Here is a 22,770-nt window from a genome sequence, read left to right on the forward strand (position 1 = left end):
TATAAGTATGGCAAGCACTTTTGAGGTGAAATGTTAACAACATACTTACTTTGTAGAGATTTAAGAAATAGATTTTTCCCTTTTCTGAACTTCTGCAAATCTTCAGTTGGCTGACACAAATTAACACTCACTTAATTGGAAAAAATAATTTATATATAAAATCTATACCACTTCTTTTCTGATCTAGAGCAACAATGATTAGGATATTATAGCTCTACTACATAGCACCAAAGAATTACAGGCATATCTCAGAGATACTGTGGATTTATTTCCAGACCACTGCAATAAAGCAAATCTCTCAATAAAGCACGTCAAAGGGATTTTTGGTCGTTTCTCAGTGCATACAAAATTTATGTGTACCCTACACCATAGTATATTAAATGAGTAATAGCATTATGTCTGAAAAACACTGTACATACCTTAATTTAGAAAAAAAAAATTTCATTGCTGTAAAATGCTAACCTTCATCTGAGCTATCCGTGAGTTGTAGTCCCTGATCACAGATCACCATCACAAATACAATAATACTTTAAAAGTCTGAAATACTATGGGAATTACCAAACATGGAGATAGGAAGTGAGCACATGCTGTTGGAAAAATGGCACCAACAGACATCCCCAGGCAGGATTGCCACAAACCTTCAATTTGTAAGAAATGCGGGATCTGGGAAGCACAACAGAATGAGGTAGGCCAGCACACCCACAAATGAACATGTGTTTGAATAGCACCTATCGGTTCAGAGCAAAGAAGCGGTCATCTCTGAAAAATACTTAAATTAGTCTTTTTACGTTTTGTGATTGAGAACACAGAACGGAAAAATTGTTGTAGAAAGCTTGTAAAATCCAAATAATACATTTGGCTCCTCTAGGGTTTGACACACTCTAGTCTACTCTTGCTGAAATCTTGAATCTTTATGATTTTTTAATAACTTTAAAGTGATAAAATTTATACCAACAAACTGTGCCCATCTAAAGAGTACATTTCCATAAGTTTTAAGAGGTGCATATATCTGAGAAACCACCATCACAAGATATGAAGTTGTTTCCAACAACTTCAGAAGTGTCCTTATGCCCCACTGCAGTCTATCCCAACCCCCCACCCCCACCCACACCAAGTCCTAGATAACCACTGGCCCATTTTCTATCACTATGGATAAGTTTGCATTTTAGAGTTTTATTCAGGTAGAACTATTCAATATGTACTATTTTGTGTCTGACTTGTTTCACTAAGAATAATGACTTTGAGTTTCATCTAATGATCAGTTTGTTCCTTTTAAGATTTTATTTATTTGACAGAGAGAGAGAGCAGGAAACAGCATGAACAGGGGGCAGGGAGAGGGAGAAGCAGCCTCCTTGAGAAGCAGGGAGCCTGAGAGGGGTGCCTCCTGGGATCATGACCTGAGCAGAAGGCAGACATTTAACTGCCTGAGCCACCCAGGTGCTTGAGTTTGTTCCTTTCTCTTTGCGGTGATTTTATCTTTGCTATATATCTAATAACACTACAGCTTGAGAACCTTGGCAGATAACCTGGAGACACATGGTTCTGAAGCTGTGAAAAAGGCCCAATAATGGTTCCATCAGTTCCATGGGTAGTAGGAGCAGTGAGTAGACCCCAAAGATCCCAGAGCAGCCCCGTTGCGGCCAGGGGCAGTTACCCCTGTACCACAGGAGAAGGTGCCCCAGTCAGTCACCATTCCCACAACCCAGACCAATAAGCATGAGACCCAACAGCCACCACAACCCCTGCCCTCAGCGCTGCTAACACCAAGCCTGGCACCATTGTCAGCAGCGAAGGTAGTGGTGGCCAGGTGACCTCACATCACTGGTGCCTGCCTGGGGTGACAAGAAGGTCATCACAAGGAAGGTTTTGAGAATAGTCAAATGGTTCAGTGTAAGAAACAGATAATGGTTTCATCAACAGGAATGATGCCAAGGAAGTGTATTTGCACAATGGACCACCATAAAGAATAGGCCTAGGAAGTTCTTTGGCAGTGTAGAAGATGGGGAGATGGTGGGGTTTGATGTTGCTGAAGGAGAAGAGAGTGCGGGGCAGCTTCTGTGATAGGCCCTGGTGGAGCTCCAGTGCAGGGCAGTAAATGTGCAGCCCACTGTAACCATTATAGACCCTCTCCACATGGCTAGGGTCCTCCACACAACTGCCAACAGAACTTCTAGCACAGTGAGAGTGGGGAAAAGGAGGGTTGAGAAAGTGCTCCCAAAGTCCATGCCCCACAGAGCTGCTCTCTGGCAGTGGAGGGTTCCCACCTTACCACAGGCAGAGACCCTAAATTCTTGGGCCACAGTCCTCCAACCTTCCTGTGCTAGGAGAGGTGATGGCGGGAGCTGACAATCAGGGTGCAGAGGAACAGGTAGGCCACTGAGACAATATGTATCAGGGTACAGATCACAATTCTACAGGGGCCTCCTGGCCAATGAGAGCTTAAGGAGGATGGCAATGAAGAAAATAAGGAAAATCAAGGAGATGAGACCCAAGGTCAGCAGCCATCTGACCTACATTGGTAAGTACCATGGCATATTCAATTACCTGCACAGATGCCTAGAAAACCCTAACGCACAAGAGTAAAGCTTGAGGGGCGCCTGGGTGGCTCAGTGGGTTAAGCCGCTGCCTTCGGCTCAGGTCATGATCCCGGGGTCCTGGGATCGAGTCCCACATGGGGCTCTCTGCTCAGTGGGGGCCCTGCTTCCCTCTCTCTCTCTCTCTGCCTGCCTCTCTGTCTACTTGTGATCTCTGTCTGCCAAATAAACAAATAAAATCTTTAAAAAAAAAAAAAAAGGAGTAAAGCTTGAGACAAAGCTAAGAGACAAAAGCAGCAAGCATATCCACCAACTGAGAATTCATCAGCTCCCAGGCTGAGCAAGGTAGGACTGAGTAAATGCCATTTTACCATCTCTACAACCATCCAACACGAAGACATGAGTATGAAATTCCAGCAATAAGAAATGAACAAAAGATTGAGGCTGACGGCCGTAAATGCTTGCTTTTTGCCCACTGACAAGATAAACAGGACTATCATCATCACCTATGCAGCATGGGTTTTTTATTATTTTTTACCTAAAGACATCTATTTTTGGTAATGACAAACATTTTTTTTCAATATACCTTCAAAGGTTTATTAATTGTTTCATATCTGGTCAAATTGAGAGTTTTAAGAACCTCATTTTTCATTTGTAATGAAAGTTTATGACTTTTTTTTTTCCAAAAAGTTGACAAACAACAAGCATCTGTTAATAAGGTCTTAAAATAATTGTCAAAAGGAAAAAAAAAAAAGGGACCAATAATTGCTGTTAATAGAGGAGGTCATCAGAAACCACTCATTTTAATCTTGCTAAGTCATTGGATATTATGGGAGATTACGCCTATCTCAGTTTTGTCGTTGAGAAAGCACCATTCCTTTTGTCACTGTAGATGTCTTTCTTACTAAGAATTCAGACTAAGATCAGAACAGTGAAGTTTTTTTTCAGTTGAGTTAGAAAAAATAAACTCTCACCAGAAATATTTTTCTCTTTATTATTGATAAGTTAAGTTCTCTCATCACTTAATAAAATTACTCTCAGATGAAGACATGCACATGTATTTCATACTGGAGGTTAAAATCTTAATATCATTTATGTAGTCCTTTGCATGGCAGTGCAATATTGTGAAACATGACTGTGAAGCCAGAGACTATGGAATCTTAATAATTGATAAGAAAGATTATGATTTTTCCCTGATCTTTAAAATTTTTGTCAAATCACTCAAAGCACTCTTACTGTCAGTTGTAAATGCATAGAAGAATGCAAAAAACAATAAAATTAATATTTAGTACACTGTAATTTATAATGCCCACTCACATATAAATGTGTTGGATTCGCTCCCAACATTTTGGTTTTTTTTCTTCTTCTTCTCAGCCCTGAGAACTAAAGTGTTTTATTTCTTTGTAAAAAACTTAGTAAGGAGGAGAGGGAGCCTGGGTGGCTCAGTTGCTTAAGGGACTGCCTTTGGCTCCGGTCATGGGATCAAGCTCTGCCTCAGGCTCCTAGCTCAGTGGGGAGCCTGCTTCTCCTTTTGCTCCTCCTGCTTGTACTCTCTTTCTCTCTCTCTCTGTTAAATAAATCAATAAAATCTTTAAAAAAAAAAAAAAACTTAGCAAGGGTCATTTGAACAACACTTGCCTTACTCTTCTTGTTACATAATTTATATATGAAGGATCTTTCATATATGAAAGGACCATTTATATCGAAGGATCTCTTCTGTGCCTTAGCAAGCTATCATACTTCTTTCTAAATTTGGATTCGCTCCCAACACTTGGGTTTTTGTGCTTGCAATGTTTGAAATACCTTTGAGAGTTCCATTAATGTGGAGTATTTTCCTAGCATCACTTACTCTGGACATGCTGCCAATTCTTGAACTAATAGGTGAGTAGCGACCACTCATGGATGGATTTGGAGAGAAGTGACATGACTGCTCATGGATTGTGATGCGCTTCTGTTATTTATGCAGTGATCTGTGGGCCAATGAACTTGCAGTAAAGCTGGTACTTTATGCAATTGTTCACAGGTAGTATACCATAATTAAAGTTTAAACTGTATTTCTGGGGAGTGGTATTATTTATCTAAATCACCATAACTAAAATTCATGCACACTGGAACTGAGCAAAACAAGGCTCAAGTGTGTGTGTGTGTGTGTGTGTGTGTTACATTTTTCCCATAGTTCTCTAATAATCAAAAACTAAAACTTGAATTCTTTCTGCATTTGGTAAATAATCAGCACTGGACAGCTGTCTCATTTAAAATATACATCCACTCTTGATCTACTCTTCCTACTTTTAATTCTTTATCTGAGTCTGTCTGGGGGACTTGTCTTCATGACAGGTTTATACCACTTTATTATGATAGTTTATACTTGATGGCACACAGGAACAAAGAAATGGAGAAGCTGACCAAAAACCATGACAAATCTCTCATTCCAAAATTTAGGAAATTTACGTTCTCCTGAACTCAGATGCTTTAGGTAGCAAAAAACCATGATGAAATGTTTTGAATGAAAAATTCTACTTCTGCAATTAGAAGACAACAAACATTAAGCCCTACTTTTTACAATTAGAATCAGTTCTAACTTCTCTGTATATTAGGGAGCAAAAGTGTTTATGACATTGGCTTTCCTGGGGCCCCTGGGTAGCTCAGTCATTAAGTGTCTGCCTTCTGCTTGGGTCATGATCCAGGGTCCTGGGATGGAGCCCCACATTGGACTCTGCTCAGTGGGGAGCTTGCTTCTCCCTCTCCCACTCCCTCTGCTTGTATTCCCTCACTTGCTGTCTCTTTCTGTCAAATAAATAAAATCTTTAGAAAGAAAGAAAAAAAGAAAGGAAGGGAGGGAGGGAGGAAGGAAGGAAGAAGAGAGGAAAGGAAAGGCAAAGCAAGGCAAGAAAGAGAGAGAGAGAAAGGAAGAAAAAAAGAAATACCTCCTGGTATTCAAATTCTAACTCTCAAAATATCGAGGTCTTTCTTAAATAATAGAATGTTATGTGCCCATTTCTGCCTATGAGAAATAGCCCTTTCTGCTCTTTTAATTGTGCTTAAAATGGAAAATACAAGACAGAAGATACAAACCCTCAATATTATTTGCAATAAAATCCTCTCATTTAAATGTATTTAAAACCAGATTCTAAATATTTCAGCTTTTAATATAGGCACATGCTGCACAAAGAATTACAGTAGAAAGTGAAGAGTTACATTTTTTAATCACAACCTTCCTTGACTGAAGGTGGTACAAAAATTGACCAGACGAAAATTGTCCTTCATTAGGACAGTCCCAGGTCTAGCAACGTCTTTTGCTTTGTATTCTATTTTTAAAAGCTGCAAACATATTTGGGCTCCTATTCTTCTTAACCTTGAGCTACTTTTAACCTTTAAAGAGGTATCTTGGCTTTAGACCGGTGTATGTAATTTTTGAAGTGTTCACTCTAAGTCCAAGTTTCCTTTTCTTGCCCTCAAGGAATCTTCTCTGTTTCCACACTAACAAAACTGAACAGTCTCTGGGGGAAAGACTGGGTTGGGGAGGGGGCTCTAAAATATCTTTCTGTATTTCAAACATTGACTTGGGTGACGTAATAGAGTATAACCATTAAGCATGTGAACTCTGCAGCCAAAATACATAAATCTAAATTCCAGCTCCACCAATCAGTATCTGTGAGACCAGAGAGAGTTACTTACTCTATCGATGCTCTTTTCCTCTGTAAAATGTGGGTGATACAAGTGGAGTTTAAATGATGTGATGTCATAGTATTCCTCACATATTACATTCAATACATACTAGTTTTTATTAGTATTATTAATATTATGATGATGATAAAAATTTTATATTTGTTTCATTTTATATCTTCCAGAGAATCTGAAATTTTAGGTTTTATCACTCCAATCAGTCACTTATAAAACATTCACTTATAACAAATAGGGCTATCCCCAGAGTTCTTGACTTTTCCTATAAAAATTGATATGGCTGGAAACAACTTAAGAAGTATTAGAAAGCCTCTTCCCATACTTGAAGAGACTTTAGTTTTCTGTAAAGCACCATAATTATAGTGTACTATAATTATTTTTGTGACCTGAATGTGACAATTCTGTTAAAAATAGTACAAGTTATGTTAAAAATATCTTCTTATTTCTGTGAGCCAGAGTCTTGGGAAAGAGTGCTCTCATTTCAAATAATTACTTCATATTGGTCATTCTGAATTCCCCTTAGGAATATAAAATGAAGACTTAAAAAAAATGCATTGCGTACTGATTGCAATGAAACATTTTTTTTCCCATTGAGAAACAAAGTTCACCATTTTGTTAATTTTTTGTTATTATGTAGAAAGTGGTGCTCTATAGCAGAACTAAAAGATAATGCATTACATCATTTATAAAAAAAAACAATCAGAAGAGGAAGGTACAGCCACTTCAAGTCAAGTTTCCTTTCCATACACTACAGTCATGAAGTCTTGTATTTTAGTTTTCCATCTATTATCTTAAGCATATCCAAGCTGCCCTTTCTTTTCAATTTCATACTGATGGAAAGAGAAATCATGTCAGAAGCTTAAAGATAAAACAGAGTATTTTTAAAGGAAGAGACAATGTTGTTTTGGCTGGACTTATACTTTTTTATATGAATTAGAAGCTGAAATCATCCAAAGTTTGATATTTAGAGTGAGGGAAGTTAGTATGGAATAATGAGACTCAGTAACTATATATATATATATATTTGTCTAAGTATGTAATTTTCCAAAATAATATTTCAGATGTAACTTTCAGCCGAATATTTAAAGTCAGTTTGGTTGACTTTCCTCTTGGTTGTAAAATATTTCATAATGGACTTAACATTTTCTGATAAAATATCAACTTATATCATAAATATTTCATCAGCATCTGACATATGACAACCAACTTATCAGGGTTCAAGAAATTAAAAAATGAGTGAAACACACAATTCCCTCTCAGAAAGCTCAATCTTTTCTGCATGTGTACCTTTATTACAAAATGAGAAACCTTAAAGATTCTCCACTGAGGTTAATTTTATAGTTGTAATCTTGTTTCCTAATTATACACCTATTGTGATTAGTTTCACCTGTTTGACTCTGCCAGAGGCATCACTGTGTGGTCATCTTGGGAGTAGACTGTTCTTTGGTCTGCCCAGACATGCTCAAAAATTGATCAATGTAACATTTTATATTTCTCTTGATGACTTCAACATTTTTACATCTACTTGATTATACTCCACCAAGCCTTTCATTCCTTTTATTTTCCAGAAATATTTTATGTAAAGAAATCAATAAATAAGACATATATAATAAAAATATGACATAATTAAAATTGTGTTTGGTTAAGGATAAAATAATGAACCCAGCAACCAAGGTCATGCTAATGGTTGGACTAGTGACATGGAGCATGAGGAATGATCAGACAAGACATGTTGCAAATAGTTATTTGAATATTTCTATATTATTGTTTATATTATATAAATAATATAATGAGTAATATATATTATAAATAGTCTCAGAGATAATTTATGATCTTTTATAGAATCACAGGTTATTCAAACTCATACCTTCCATTCAGATGATTTAAAAAAAAAAAAGAAAAGAAAAAGAAGAAAATAATTCAATTGTATGGAAATAAAAAAGTTCAGGAAACTCACCTTTTGGCATTCAAAGAAGCTTATTAATTTGCTAAGGCCTAATATTTCCTTTAACAAAAGTATTACACAACAACTATTCTGTGGTAAATATGCTCAAAAAGCTAAAACTAAATGTAGTTTCAGTGGAAAATGATGAAAATTAATTAGTATAATTCTATACAATGTTTTCAGACTTTTGTCTTCTTCTTTGTCATAATTTTCAGGATTCATCCTATGTAAGTACCTATAGTTTGAACATTATATCATCCTTACATATATTGAATACAGTAATTAAAAGAAATACTAACAAAAATTAGATCTTAAATTCACTTACCTCTCTTTACATAAGTATCAGAAGACTGAAGAAAACAACCCTATTTCTATTTCTATAGGGATAGGAAATCCAGCTAGAAAGGAAGCCATTCAGGAAATGTTGATATTCTTAAGACAGTGGTCTTCCTTCTGTATTTGCTTTCAAATTCTGCTCAAAAGGAAATTTACTGGTTTCTCCCAAAAGCCAGTTATCCCATATCCTCTCCCTAAAACTGATTCTCTTTTATTTTCAACAATTTTAATTATTTTTCCCCTTTCTTATATAAAAGAAAATACACATGGTAAGATTAAGACCTATGTAACAGCCCTTTCTGTATAAATATATATAAATATATTATAAGTATAGCCAAGAATGTGACTAAACACAATATTTTCCTGAAATTTTTTCTTGCGTGGTATTATTTTAATATGCAACACTTCAGTTTTTTATACCAAAAGAGATTTTAAAAATTCTCAATATGTTAAAACCTAAATTCATTATTTCTGTGATGATTATATTTGAATGCTCATCTTTGTTTTTCTAGTCATTTAAAGGAAAAAAAAAAAAAACACCAAAATAATACATACACCTGTGATATCCCAGAATATAAGGTAACTTCCTTTTGCATTTCTGTTGTTCTCCAATCACAGAAGAAATTCTGAATCTCAAATAAAATAGCAATGATAATAATACACCAATTTGAGTGATCTTAGAAGACTATCAGCTCCTTATGATGATTTATGAGTAGGCTTTTATAGGAATTCACTATTGACTGATCTATTGGTTTTCTACTGATAGGTTTATAATTGGAGAATGCATATACCTAGGATCTAAAATTTTAGAAAATCAAAACATAAAATGTTGAGTGTAGATGAATTTATCAATGCTGTGGTCAACTGAGTAAACTTTTCCTTCTTATTTCCATGGATGTTTAATTTATAAATATACAAATATCCAAAGCACTTTTTAATTACAATATGTTTACAAATGGAAAAATAACTATCTTCCAAGAATTATTTCAGATAAAAGCAAAGTTTCACTTGTAAATATTAACATAAAGAACAGAAATTCTTCCAGTGTTATATAGGCAAATTTCCTATATTAATATGAAAAGTTTAAAAATAAATTGTATAAAATATGCTCACTCTTACTTTCATGCTTGTCACTGTTTTCCTTATATTCTTTTCAATTAATAGTGTATTTTTAGAAAGTGGCTATAATAGGGGCACTTGGGTGGCTCTGTCAGTAAAGCTCTGACTTCAGCTCAGGTCATGATCTTGGGTCCTGGAATGGAGCCTGCCACTAGCTCTGCACTCAGCAGGGAGTCTGCTTCTCCCTCTCTTTCTGCCCTCCCCCCCAACTGTGTTTTCTCTTTCTCTCTCTCTCAAATAAGTAAAATCTTTAAAAAAATAAATTAAAAATAAAAAGTGGCTATGATAACAAAATATATGTATGTGGTTGTTCTGTGCTCCAAATAGTTTCCTTTAAAATTGTCTAAATAATGGTTCAGTGGATTTGTGAAATCACATTGTCTTGATGTCTAATAAATTACATAAATGTAAATAATAATACTTGTTCATCAAAAATCGATATTTAGATGTTAAACTTCCCACCATTTCTTACAAATCTAATTTCCTTTCAAGCTTCAGCAATTTTGAATCTATCTTCTCTTAGATGGTGATGAAATTTGACAGTTTCCTAACAGTGGATCTCCAGAAGGTAAGCAACATTATTACCAAGTATCTAAACACCCAGTGGTTTAAAAAAAAAAAAAAATCATTAATTATAACTGCTCTTTCCAAAAAACCATAAAATATATAAAAGTGAAATGATTAAAATATGCTTGGTGATATATTGGGGCTCCTAGGTAGCTCAGTCAGTTAAGTGCCCAACTCCTGGCTTTGGCTCAGATCATGATCTTAGGGTTGTAAGATTGAATCCCACATCAGCTCTGTGCTCAGCACTGAGGCCACTTGATTCTCTCTCCTCCCTCCTCAGTCCTTCCCCTGGCTCAAGCTTAAATAAATAAATAAATAAACAAACAAACAAATAAATAAAATCTTTAAAAAAAAAAAAAAGATGCTTGGTGATGTAATCCATTCTGGTTTTGTTCTTCCCTCTGAGGAGGAAGTTTTTTTTCTATTCCTTGAATAGCACCTTAGAGTTGACTCCATGACAAAGGACAGAGTTATAACTGGAATATCAGGTTTCATTTAACTGAAGGGTTTTCTTTTGTGCTCTCGATTTTTCCACTGTAATGCAAATGTCAAGTGTTTTTTTGGTCATTTCCCCCCAAAACCCAGTGGCTTTAGAGTTGGGAGAATAATTATAGTCACAACAGTGCCTTATAACATGATTTGGGAATACTCAATTTTACCAAGAAATAAACCAGTCATTGGAGATCCTGCTGGGTCATTTCGATGACCTCACTTGAAAACTAAAATAAAGCCCTTTAGTAATGGACATGTAATTGTAGATGTGTTCCTGAGAACATGTTTTTAGGAGGACTGCTATTCCAGAATGAAGTTGGCTCTTCTTGTTTTTTATGAGCAGTAAAACGCTTTTCCTAAAGTTGAGCAAAAATTTGAAGAGGTGATTTGTACAAAAACAAAGTATGTCTGAAGTCTCAAGTAAGTGTCATAAAGTGATGTCAACCAAGAAATTACATTTCCCATTTTATTTTCCTAATAATAGCTATATTTATAGAGAAGTTAGTATGCTCCAGTTACAAAGTAGAAAGAGAACATCAGAAAATTAATGATATCATTCACAAAAACTGAAAACAAGTCAGAAAAGAAGGACTCATTAAAATAATGCCTATATTTATCAACTCTTCTATTAAGCTGATATATATTAATTACTTAAAATCATTTTTTTAAAAAAGCACTGGCTTGAAAGTGAAAGGACCTGAAATTCTTCATTAATCTAAAAACCATGACATTTTTCACAAAAAATAATTTAAATCTATGGGTTTCAATATCTTTTTTAAGGACAATAGGGATATAATATGAACCTCAACAGAAGTATTCAAAGAGAACTTCCACAAATTCTTCTAAGATCATATCTACCAACCTACATGTATCTCTGTAGGAACAAAATATTCATATTCCTACACATTATATTTAACCCTCTCTTGTCTGTTTAGTTTCCTTTCCATCTGCTTCATTATCAATTTTTCATGTTTGCTGGATCATTTTGATTTAGTATAAAAAACCTGATACGATATATGCCATATTAAATTTTTTTTTCTTTTAATCACAAGTAGACAGAGAGGCAGCCAGAGAGAGAGAGAGAGGGAAGCAGGCTCCCTGCTGAGCAGAGAGCCCGATGCGGGACTCGATCCCAGGACCCCGAGATCATGACCCGAGCCGAAGGCAGCGGCCTAATCCACTGAGCCACCCAGGCGCCCCTGCCATATTAAATTTTTTATTTGTGCACACATTCTGCTCCAGTTAGTGACCCATTTCTTTGCATCTTTACACAATAAAACTCTTTTTTGAAAATACTGTCTCCACTTGTTATCTTTCATTTACTCTTTAAGCCAGTATAATTTCACCTTCTCCTGTACTACTCCAACAAATGGCTACTGTCAAGGTCAATAGTGACCAACACACTGCTAAATCCAATGGTTTTACTTACCAAGACAGTTGACCATTTATTCCATCATAAACTCTTTCCTCACTTGATTTTCAAGATATCAATCTCTCTCAATTCTCCTCCTACCTCCATTACTGCTACTTTCCTTCCCAATAACCTATAAATATTGGAAAGTGCCAGGATTTAGGTCTCAGACTTCTCCTTTACCTGCAGTTACTCCATAGGAAACCCCATTCACTCTTATAGCATGATTTATATGCTTAGGATTCCCCATTTTATATCTCCAAAGCTGACTATTCCTTTGAATTCTAGACTTTCATATACAACAAATTTGTCAACATGGTAGTTCAGTATCTAATATTTATTTGAAACTTAACATAAAACTATTAATCTTTTTATTCCTTTGCCTTTCCCCAAATCTCCTCCTTACCTACCCTACCTGATTTGGAGTATTGATTCCTCTGTTCCTTTCATACACCATATCCAATCTATCAGCAAGTTCTATTGTCTTGAGCTTCAAAATAGATCTGGAATTTCACCCTCAGAATTTCTACTGCTGCAAGCAAATTCCAAGCCATCATTGTCTCTTATCTGGATTACTGCAATAATTTATAACTAGTATCCCTGTTTTTGTCCCTGCTCTCTACTCTGCCACCATAAATAAAATCATGTCACTCATATAAAATCCTGTAATGAATTCCCTTCTCAGAGTAAATACCAACATCGAAACAATATCTTACAAGACACTACATGTTCTGGCCTACCCCAGCTACCATCCTGATAACTCATCCACTATCCCTCTTCCCTGCCCTGAACTCTGCTCTGTCATATACACAAAGTATTCTTGGAGGGCTGAAACCCTCCAAGCACATTTATGGCTTAGTAGTTTGCACTGGGTCTTTCCTCTGCTTGAAATTCTCTGCTTTAGATAAGCTTGCAGTTCCCTTCTTCACACCTTTCAAGTCTCAAATGCTCTATTTGCAGTATACCCCTCTCTCTCTCTCACACACACCCCAAACTTCCTATTCTCTTGACCAATTCTATTGCATTACTCAGAGTTTTACTATTTCCTTACCTGTTTGTTTATTGAATGTCTCTTGTCCAAAAATAAAAGGTCACTGCAGGCAAGGACTCTCTTCCCTGCTGTACGTAACCCGGAACTTCTAAGAATTTCTGACATGAAGAAGGCATTCTGTAAACCTCTTGAATGGCTGAGGAGAAACCTCCATGTTTTCTTTCTACCTCAAAACTTAACCCATGATATGTTTCCTAATACATAGGTCATTAGCTTTGACCTCTCTACAAAATTGTCTACCTACATTCTTCTAATTTCTCACTTTTGATATCTGCTCATTGTAGGGACAATTTTATATCTAATCATTAAAAAGAAATTTTAGAATTCAGTCTAAAGGTACAGAAATATCTGATTGAAATACAAATACTATAAATCTGTCTTATATTTAAATTCTAAATTAAATATTTTAGGTTTAAATGAAATTAAATTACTTCTAAATTAAAATACTTGCTGCATAAGTCAAACTCATTGAAATAGAAAGAAACATGGTAGTTGCCAGGGGGTGGTGGGTGGGGGAAATGAGGAGATAATGGTCAAAGAGTAAAATCTTTAGTTATAAGGTAAACAAATTCTAATGATCTAATTTATATCATGGTGAATATTGTTAATAATACTCTATTTCATATTTTAAATGTACTAAGAGAGTAGATCTTAATCTTTCTCACTAAAAAAATTGTATGTGAGATGATGGTAATGGACATGGTAATTAACTTGATTGTGGTAATCATTTCACAGTGTGAGTATATATCAAATTCATCAATCTGTATACTTTAAATATATATAAATTTTCTCAATTATACTCAGTAAATCTGGGGAAAAAATAACTGCAGTATAATGTATTTCAGCTGAACAATTTTTATAAAGGATGTTACGTTGCAGAATGTGTTCTTTCTAGAACAAGCAAAGAAATATACACATCTAGACCATCATTTTGATTTGGTTAGCATCTGGTCAAAAACCTTTGATGGCTCCCCACTGAGTGTAGCAGCAAGTCCAAGTTTCTTACACTGGTGTTTAAGGTTTTATTTAACCTGGAAAGTTATTTATAGGCTACCTTTTATGTTGACTCCACTTCTACCTCATAATCCAAGCTTCTGCCACTTCCCTATTACCCACACATATTATGATAGTTCACATCTCATTGTCGTTCTGCCCACATGATACTATCATGTATAGTAAGTTTTGGAATCATAGAAGTAAGTTTGTATAATGATAAGTTTTTCTGAATTCCCAAGTAAAGCCCATCTCAACCAAGACACTACAAATAGTTTTGGATCTAAAACTATCAACTATGTGGCCTTAGCTAAGGAATGTCATTTAACCAGTTTGCTCAGCTATAAAATGAATATCTACTTTATCACTCTGTTAATATTTTTGAAAATAGAAAGTGTTCAATAAAATGCCTGAAACAAGTAGACACAAAAGGCTGCATACTTTATTTCCTTTTCCCAGTCATTCAACGCTATTGTCTATACCAAAGCTCTATCATACAACTTTTAATTTATCTGTTTTGATTAGTTTTTTGGTTTTGATTAGTTTAACCCTTGCTCTTGAGGTTATTTTTTTCTACATTACACATACACCCTCCCTGGGAACTAATCTACTACTGTTTATGAGTTTAAAAATTTTTTTTTTTTAAGTAAGCTCCATGCCTAGAATGGGGCTTGAAACTCATGACCTTGAGATCAAGATCTGAGCTGAGATCAAGAGTGGATGCTCAACTGACTAAGCCACCCAGGTTCCCCTGTTTTTAAGTTTTGGGCATGTGATTTGAAGTTTCAAAATTGTTATAAGGCATTGTAAAGAATAAGGTAGCTCCCTATGAGCCTGGTCTATCAAAAGGGGCATTTATTGTGATATAGCCATCAATCATTGTTTAATTTTCTGGTTAACATTACTAAAAATGATTTGGGGTGTTATGATGGGATGGTAATAACTTTAGTGCAATTAGTTTCTGATATTATTCACAGAAACATTAAATAGCTTGCATAAGATTATTTTCTCTAAACAGTATGTTTTAAAATAGCATAATCCTAATTTAGAATTACTGCCCTTTTCTTTAAATCAAAGATGCTTAAAACCTTTTCATTAGCTGATCTAGATAAATAATTTATAAGTCAAGTTAAAGTCAGAGCTCTATGTTGAAATTAGATTTTCTCTGAAGAAGTAAAAAACAACAATTTGGAGAAGGTTAACTCTGATTAGGTAAAAAGAATTTCTTCCAAATGATGCTATTTCTGTCACATTATCCAAAATTGCACATTTCCTTCTGGCTTTATATATTGTGTTTTTAATCCCTGTTGGGGCGTTTTGTCCATTAAGTACTTTTCCTTCAAGGTACTGAGGAGTTGTTCCTTTTAAACACAATACAGCAAATAATTTGTTATCAAATGTCCTGGTTGTTTCCTATTTTTTTTAAGTACTAGATTTTTTTATATCAATTGAATCTGCAATCATAACTATTCATTCAGGAGAAAAGGAGCCTGCAGATTGAAAAATAGACCAATTTAAAGGAAAGTTCATTTTGACATTTAAACCTCAAGTAAGAATTAAACTTTGCCAATAGTATTGAATTAGAAATAAAAATTTTGTTTTTAGGGGAGAAAAGTAATATTGGTAGGCTACAATTAATTTTAAATAAGATAAAATTTGTACTCTTTCATTTATCTTTATTTTCTATAATATTATTTTAAATATATATTCTTGCATCTTGTCTGAATGTCACATTGCCAAGACAAACTAAATGTGTTTCAAGTTTGGAAGAAATATTATTTTGAGTACACTGAATATTCTGAAGAATTTATTATCCATTTTATTTGTCATTACAACTCTTCTGCCAAGGTTCTTTTCCACAAGTTCCAATTTTCTTGAAAAATTCCCATATATATTCCCAAATCTATTGTATAATAAAGAAACCTTTGGGAAAACTTAGAAAAATGCTGAAATGATTAATAAAACAAATAAGTCATCAGCATTAGTACTAGGTTTATAAGCACATTTCTAAGGTTAAAATACCTTTAGATGGGTAGACAGATAGAAACAGAGCTAAAGATACAGATACATATATATCTACTATCTATCTTTACATTTACTTATTATCTATAAATCTATCATCTTCTGTAATGATTCCTGACATCTTTATAAGAAAGATATCTTTTTTAAAATGTTTTTAAAAACTAAATTAAATAGGACAGGAAATGGCATACCATCTGGATCTGACCAAATCAGGTTGGTCATAAAAAGACCTGTTAATATTAGGTATATAAATACTTTCCTTGACCAAGAAATTTTTCAGTAAGCAACATGCTTAAAACTGTATTCCACTTTCATTAAATCCCATTTTAGAAAAAATAATGTTATCTTCCTTCTGAAGAGATGCTGAGGAAACCTTTTCTGAGGTACAGAACTGAGGGAAATGGATTTCCTTCCAATAGTTCTGCCTCTGACCTTCTCCTTATTGTTCATTTCTTTATTACTAGGAAATACTTAGTTAAATACTCTCCCTGTCTTATAACTGAGAATACACTGAGACTATACCCATAGGAGGAATTTCTAAAGTAAGATTGAGGAAGCCAAGGAGGTGTCTGACAGATCCATCCCAAGGCTCCTGAGGAGGCTTTGCATTGTGTAACTCTATTTCATATTACATCTCCTCTGCCAGGCTTCTCCATTTTCTGAGAGTAGTTCATAGTAACTAAAGAGTCTGTTATGGTTTTAAATTCAGAGCCAAGTTCTCTAGAAACAGTGAATATAATCATTCCACAATAGATAGAAATAGATAAATATTTTTCTTGTATTTTCCCACCAAATATTCCTATGTGGCTATTTAATTTCATATATGCTTCAAACTGATCTTCCAAAAAATATAACCAGCACTGTGGATAGATTCCACTGCATCCTACTGGGCTAGAATTGAAGAGTCAATCAAAATGGTATATCTTCAACTTTCGAAAATCTTCTAAAAACTGTGTATCCCAATAAAATTCCAATCATATATTTTCCATAAGACTTTGTCCATGGAAAGGATTTCACAGTAGGACTCACAATTTATTCTTTTTAACATAGGTTAATTTTTCTTTTCTGTATCTTTTGGGGGTATTATTTATTATTGGATGAAAATTTTAATTGGAAAATCTATTTTTTTAATCAAAGGGATTCCAATATTATTTAAATTAATTGGTTTTATTATTGATTCTTTTTTATAATTCAGAAGGGTAATAATTTGTGTTATGTCTATATCTATGCTAATCAATTTAAAAGAAATACGTTCTCTTTCTAGATTGTTATCCACTGAGAGAAATAAGTGTTTCTAAAGAAAAATAAAGCCTGGTGAAATAAGAAAGGCTAGCCTGAATATATTATTGGGAAAATAAATGGGAAATAAAAGAGTATAAAACATATGATAATGGTTTATATAAACCCTAAACTTGTGGTTTACATATAGTGGTTAACAGAACAAAATGATATTTTTAAAAATTATATAAATTGATAGACAATATGACTACATTATTATCTATTGCTGAGTAACAAATACTCTGAAACGTAGTAGCTTAAAGCAAAAAAACACTTATTATCTCAGTCTCTGTGGATCATGAATTAGAGCATTTATCTGGGTGCCTCTGGCTCACAGTGTCTCAACGTAGCATTCAAAGTATTAGCCAGAGCAGCAATCATCACAAAGCTTAACTGTAGCCCTTGATCTATCTGTCCTGGACTTCACTCAGTCTGTTGACAGACCACAGGTCCTTACTGGCTATTGGCTAGGAACATCAGTTCTTTGCCATGTGATTCTCTCTGTAGGGCAGCTCATAACATGCCAGCTAGTTTCTTGAAGAACAAGTAAGCCAGAAAGTGAGAGACAGAAGCCCAAGGAAGGGAAAACAGTAATTCTGCAACCTAATTAGAAAGGTGACTTCCCATCACAGTTGTCCATTATTTGTTAGAAGCCAGCCAGAAGGCATCACTACCCAAAGGCAGAGATCACTGGAGACCATCTTGGAGCTACCTAGCAGACTCTCTCTATGAAAATAAAGGTGTTATTATGAAGCAAATTAAGTGTTACAGAGGCTTAATTATCTCAAATTTAAAGTTGCTATAAACATTGTTTGGTTGTATTAGGTAATACGAGCACAGTGATATATAACAGTGATATATTTAGCTACTTCCTTCTCATTATCCAAGAAAGCAAATCTGATGCATGAATTGGGAAAACTACTGTCAGCTATTGATTGATAAAATTAGGCAATTAGAATAAAAGCTAAAAATGAAAGAACGACTATATTTGACTTTCTCAAAATCTGATGCCAAAATCTTTTGAGAGAAGATAGCAAGGAGACCTGGTTTCTTTGATCCTAATCCCCTGTATTTATTATGTTATTTACTTTATCTTGAAGGGAATGAAACTAATGTATATTTTTTCCTCTTTTTGTATTTGAAATTTAGTTAGGGACACTGGATGTTTTGTAAAATATTTTTTAGTCATGGCTAGTGATTAATAATATTCAAAATATGGGTGTAATTATTGTCAAACAGGTACTCTACAATTTTAAAATCCCATGAACACAACCCCTCTCCCAACCGCCCCCTCCCACACATGCTGAGAGTAGAAGACACTGACAGCTGAGATGATCTTAATACAACCGACTTCCCAAGCAAATAATGAAAAAAAAAATAAAGGAAACAGAGGAACTACCTATGTGTTTTTATTATCATCAAGCTAAAGAAATGAAAGTATATTATTGATGTCTTTTGTTCACATGGGGAAGGAAGATGTAGTCATTTGATAAATGGAAAGGAGACCACCTCAATCATTTATATTTGAAAATTTAATAAAGATGTCCTCTGAATGATCATAGAAATATTGCACTCAAGAAATGAACACTAGAATCTGAAATCTAAAAATTCATTCCATGGGATTCCTGGGTAGCTCAGTCAGTTAAGCGTCTGCACTTCTCTGATGTGGGTCTACAGTAAGGAAGCACTGCTCAGCTCCCATCAACTAGGAAACTGTTGTAAAAGACAGTGATATATACAGTAAATTCAATGGACACATTTCTGAAGACCTCTCAGCACACAAAGTTGTGTGATCTGGGGGAATTTCTGTGACGGGCAAGAGAATTTTTGACCCCCAATATGCCTTTATGGCATAAGGATTATTTTGAGCTAATAATTTTTAAGAACCAGCAGACACAAGAAGAGCTCTGTTACTCCTTTATAAGAGACATTTACAGGGTGCCTGGGTGGCTCAGTGGGTTAAGCCTCTGCCTTCAGCTCAGGTCATGATCCCAGGGTTCTGGGATCAAGCCCAGCATCAGGCTCTCTGCTTGGTGGAGAGCCTGCTTCCCCTACCCTCTCTTTCTGTCTGCCTCTCTGCCTACTTGTGATCTCTGTCAAATAAATAAATAAAATCTTAAAAAAAAAAGAGAGAGAGAGAGAGACACATTTACATTTGTAAGGGGAACCTCCATATACTAGGTCCTCTCCCTCCCTGTACCAAGACAAAGATGGCCCTAAATCTTTAGAAATGGAGAAGGCAGGACTTAAATCTACATAACAAACCATATCCTTGGTGATTGTGTTTTCTGGGTACCCTCCCATAACCAATCCACTCCTAATACCTTTCTTTTGCCTTTAGCTAGAGATAGTACTTAAGGTGACAATGTGGGCTACTTCCAGGGATGACAAAGTAATTCCTGGATATCTCCCATTTAAACAAGAGTATACATGTTATTAAATTTCTGCTTATTCTCTCCTATAAATTTGTCTTTTATTATGGGTGGAGGAGGTCTCAGCCAAGAACTTAAAAGGGTAGGGATAATTTTTTTTTTTTTCTTGCCTCACACCCGCATGTGGGGAGTCTTAGAAAGAAGTGTATTTTCCAAAAGGGGACAATTTCACAAAAGTCAAATGAGAATAACTGCTAAACTTTATTAAGAACTTAATATATCCATGTTATATGTGTTATATTACAGAACCCACGGAAGTATAGACTGCTATTTTGCACATTTTACAATTAAAGAAAAAGAGACACAGAGAGCCTATATAATTTGCCTAAAGCAAAAAAATAAATGGAGGGGCAAAGATGTGGATGGAGGCTGTTAGGCTTCAGAATGGATACACTTTAGAAGCAGTGTCCTCTTTGTCTGGGATTAAATGATTAAACTGTACTCAAAAATTTGGGTTTCTTGGAATCCATGCCATTCCAGGATACATGCAAAAACATTCCCAATCTATTAATGCTAAAGTGATGTATGCACATACCAAAGATAAAGGAAGTTACTTCAATTGCTAGTCACAGCATATTAATAGTTGAGAATCCAAAATTATGTCTTGCCGGTCAAAATCATGGAAATCAGTGAAGGGTACAAATTAGAGCTTGTTTAGTTTTGTTTCCTGCTTATTGAACATTTAGCAGCATATCACAGACGGAAGTCCTTCAAGTCTTTATATATTATATATATATAGCCAGATGAACTGTGGAATCCCTGGGCCCTGAGGTATCAACCTGTCCTGTCCAAAAGATGTCACCAGAAGCTCTTGGTCTCATGAGAAAGAACTCAAGAATAGACACAGCACAGCAGATGAGTGACACAAGCAGGAAGATTTATTAAAACAAAAGCACACTCAATGAGATGTGAGAGCGGGCCAAGGTCAAGAGAGAGATAGAGCTGTGTCCCCGGGGCCGTGTTTCTATCTTTTACGGACAGTCATTAACAAGGGGGAAGAATGCTCATTATTTGAGGTGAGGATTTCTTGGAAGCAGGGTTTTACATTTTTTCTTCCTTATTTGTTCAGGGGTTTTTGGCCAACTTTGTCAGCCATCTTAGGACTCTCTGGCTTCTTATGGCTTTGTTTCAGAGTGCTGCCAGGACAAGCCTCAGACTTACCCTGTAGCTGGCCATGGCTTCCTTTTTGTTGGTTTCCAGGCATCCTGTTAGAACCTAACTAATTGCCTCCATATATGTGTGTGTGTGTGTGTGTGTATCTTTATTTTTAAAGATTTTATTTGTTGGAGGAGAGAGAGAGAGCACAAGAAGGGATAACAGAAGGCAGAGGGAAAGGGAAAAGGAGATTCCCTGTTGGCAAGAAGCGCAATGTGGAGCTCAATCCCAGGACCCTGGAGTCATGACCTGAGTTGAAGGCAGATGTTTAACTGACTGAACCATCCAGGTGTCCCTATATCTTTATTATTATTTTTTTAAATAGACTTTGTTTTGGGGTGCCTGGTTGGCTCAGGAGGTTGAGCCTCTGCCTTCGGCTCAGGTCATGATCTCAGGGTCCTGGGATCAAGCCCTTCATCGGGTTCTCTGCTCAGGAGGGAGGCTGGTTCCCCCACTTTCTCTGCCTGCCTCTCTGCCGACTTGTGCTCTCTCTGTCTGTCAAATAAATAAATAAAATCTTTTTAAAAAAATAGACTTTGTTTTGTAAAGGAGTTTTGGGTATAAAATATGGTGATCTCGCATACACACTCTGCCCCACATATGCATTGCCTCCCCCATTATCAACATCTTCCACCAAAATGGGTGTGTTTGTTACAATTGATAAACCTATATTGACACATAATTATCACCTGAAATCCAGAGTTTACAATTAAGGTTCACTCTTGGCTTGGTATATTTTATTGGTGTGGAGAAGTGTATAATAACATGAATCCACCATTATAGTATCATACAGAATAGTTCCATTATTAAAATAATTACCTGTGCTCCATCTCTTCTCTTCCCTGACTTTTGACAAACATTGATCTTTTCACTCCTTTCATAGCTTTCCTTTCTAGGATGTAATTAAAGGATTACATCCTTTATAGGATGTAACATAATTGAATTGTAACAGGATGTAGACTTTTCAGACTGACCTCTTTCATGTAGTAATAAATAAGCATTTCAGTTTTCTCCGTGTCTTTCCATAGCTTGATAGCATATTTCTTCTTAGTGTTGAATAATGTTCCTTTGTCCGGATGTATCACTATTTACTCATTTACCTATGGAAGGATAACTAGGTTGCTTCCATGTTTGGCAATTATGAATAAAGTTGCTACAAACATTTGTGTGGACATAAGTTTTCAACTCCTTTGGGTAGATACCAAGGAGTACAATTGCTAGATCATATGGTAAGAGTATGCTAAGTTTTGTAAGAAACTGCCAAACTGTCTTCCAATGTGGTTATACTATTTTGCATTCCCAATAGCAATGAATGAGAGTTCCTGTGGCTCCACATCCTAGCCAGCATTTGGTATTGTCAGTATTTTGGATTTTGTTCATCCTAATTGGTGTATAGTGGTATCTCATCATTGGTTTAATTTGCATTTCCTTGATAGCTTATGACATGAAGCATCTTTTCATGTGCTTATTTGCCATCTGTATATCCTTTCTAGTGGTGTATCTGTTAAGGTTTTTGGCCCATTTTTTAGTCAAGCTATTTACATTCTTATTGTTTAGTTTTAAGAATTCTTTCTGAATTTTAGATAACAGTCCTTTAATCACATGTATTTGTTGCAAGTATTTTCTTTCATATAAATTTTCTTCTTAAGGAAAAATTGCACCTATGGTTCTGAACTGATTTCAAACCATCTGTTTTAAAAGTAAAAACAACTCAACAAAAGAACTGGGAGGCATTGTTTAAAACAGCTTGT

The 22,770-nt window shown here is 35.2% G+C and overlaps 1 pseudogene; it reads left to right on the forward strand.

Moving 5' to 3' along the window:
• The first annotated feature begins 563 nt into the window (after positions 1-563).
• On the forward strand, positions 564-2,522 carry LOC132022319 (Y-box-binding protein 1-like; annotated as a pseudogene).
• The last annotated feature ends 20,248 nt before the right edge of the window (positions 2,523-22,770 follow it).

Source organism: Mustela nigripes, chromosome 7, assembly GCF_022355385.1.
Source record: "Mustela nigripes isolate SB6536 chromosome 7, MUSNIG.SB6536, whole genome shotgun sequence".
Classification (NCBI taxonomy): domain Eukaryota; kingdom Metazoa; phylum Chordata; class Mammalia; order Carnivora; family Mustelidae; genus Mustela; species Mustela nigripes.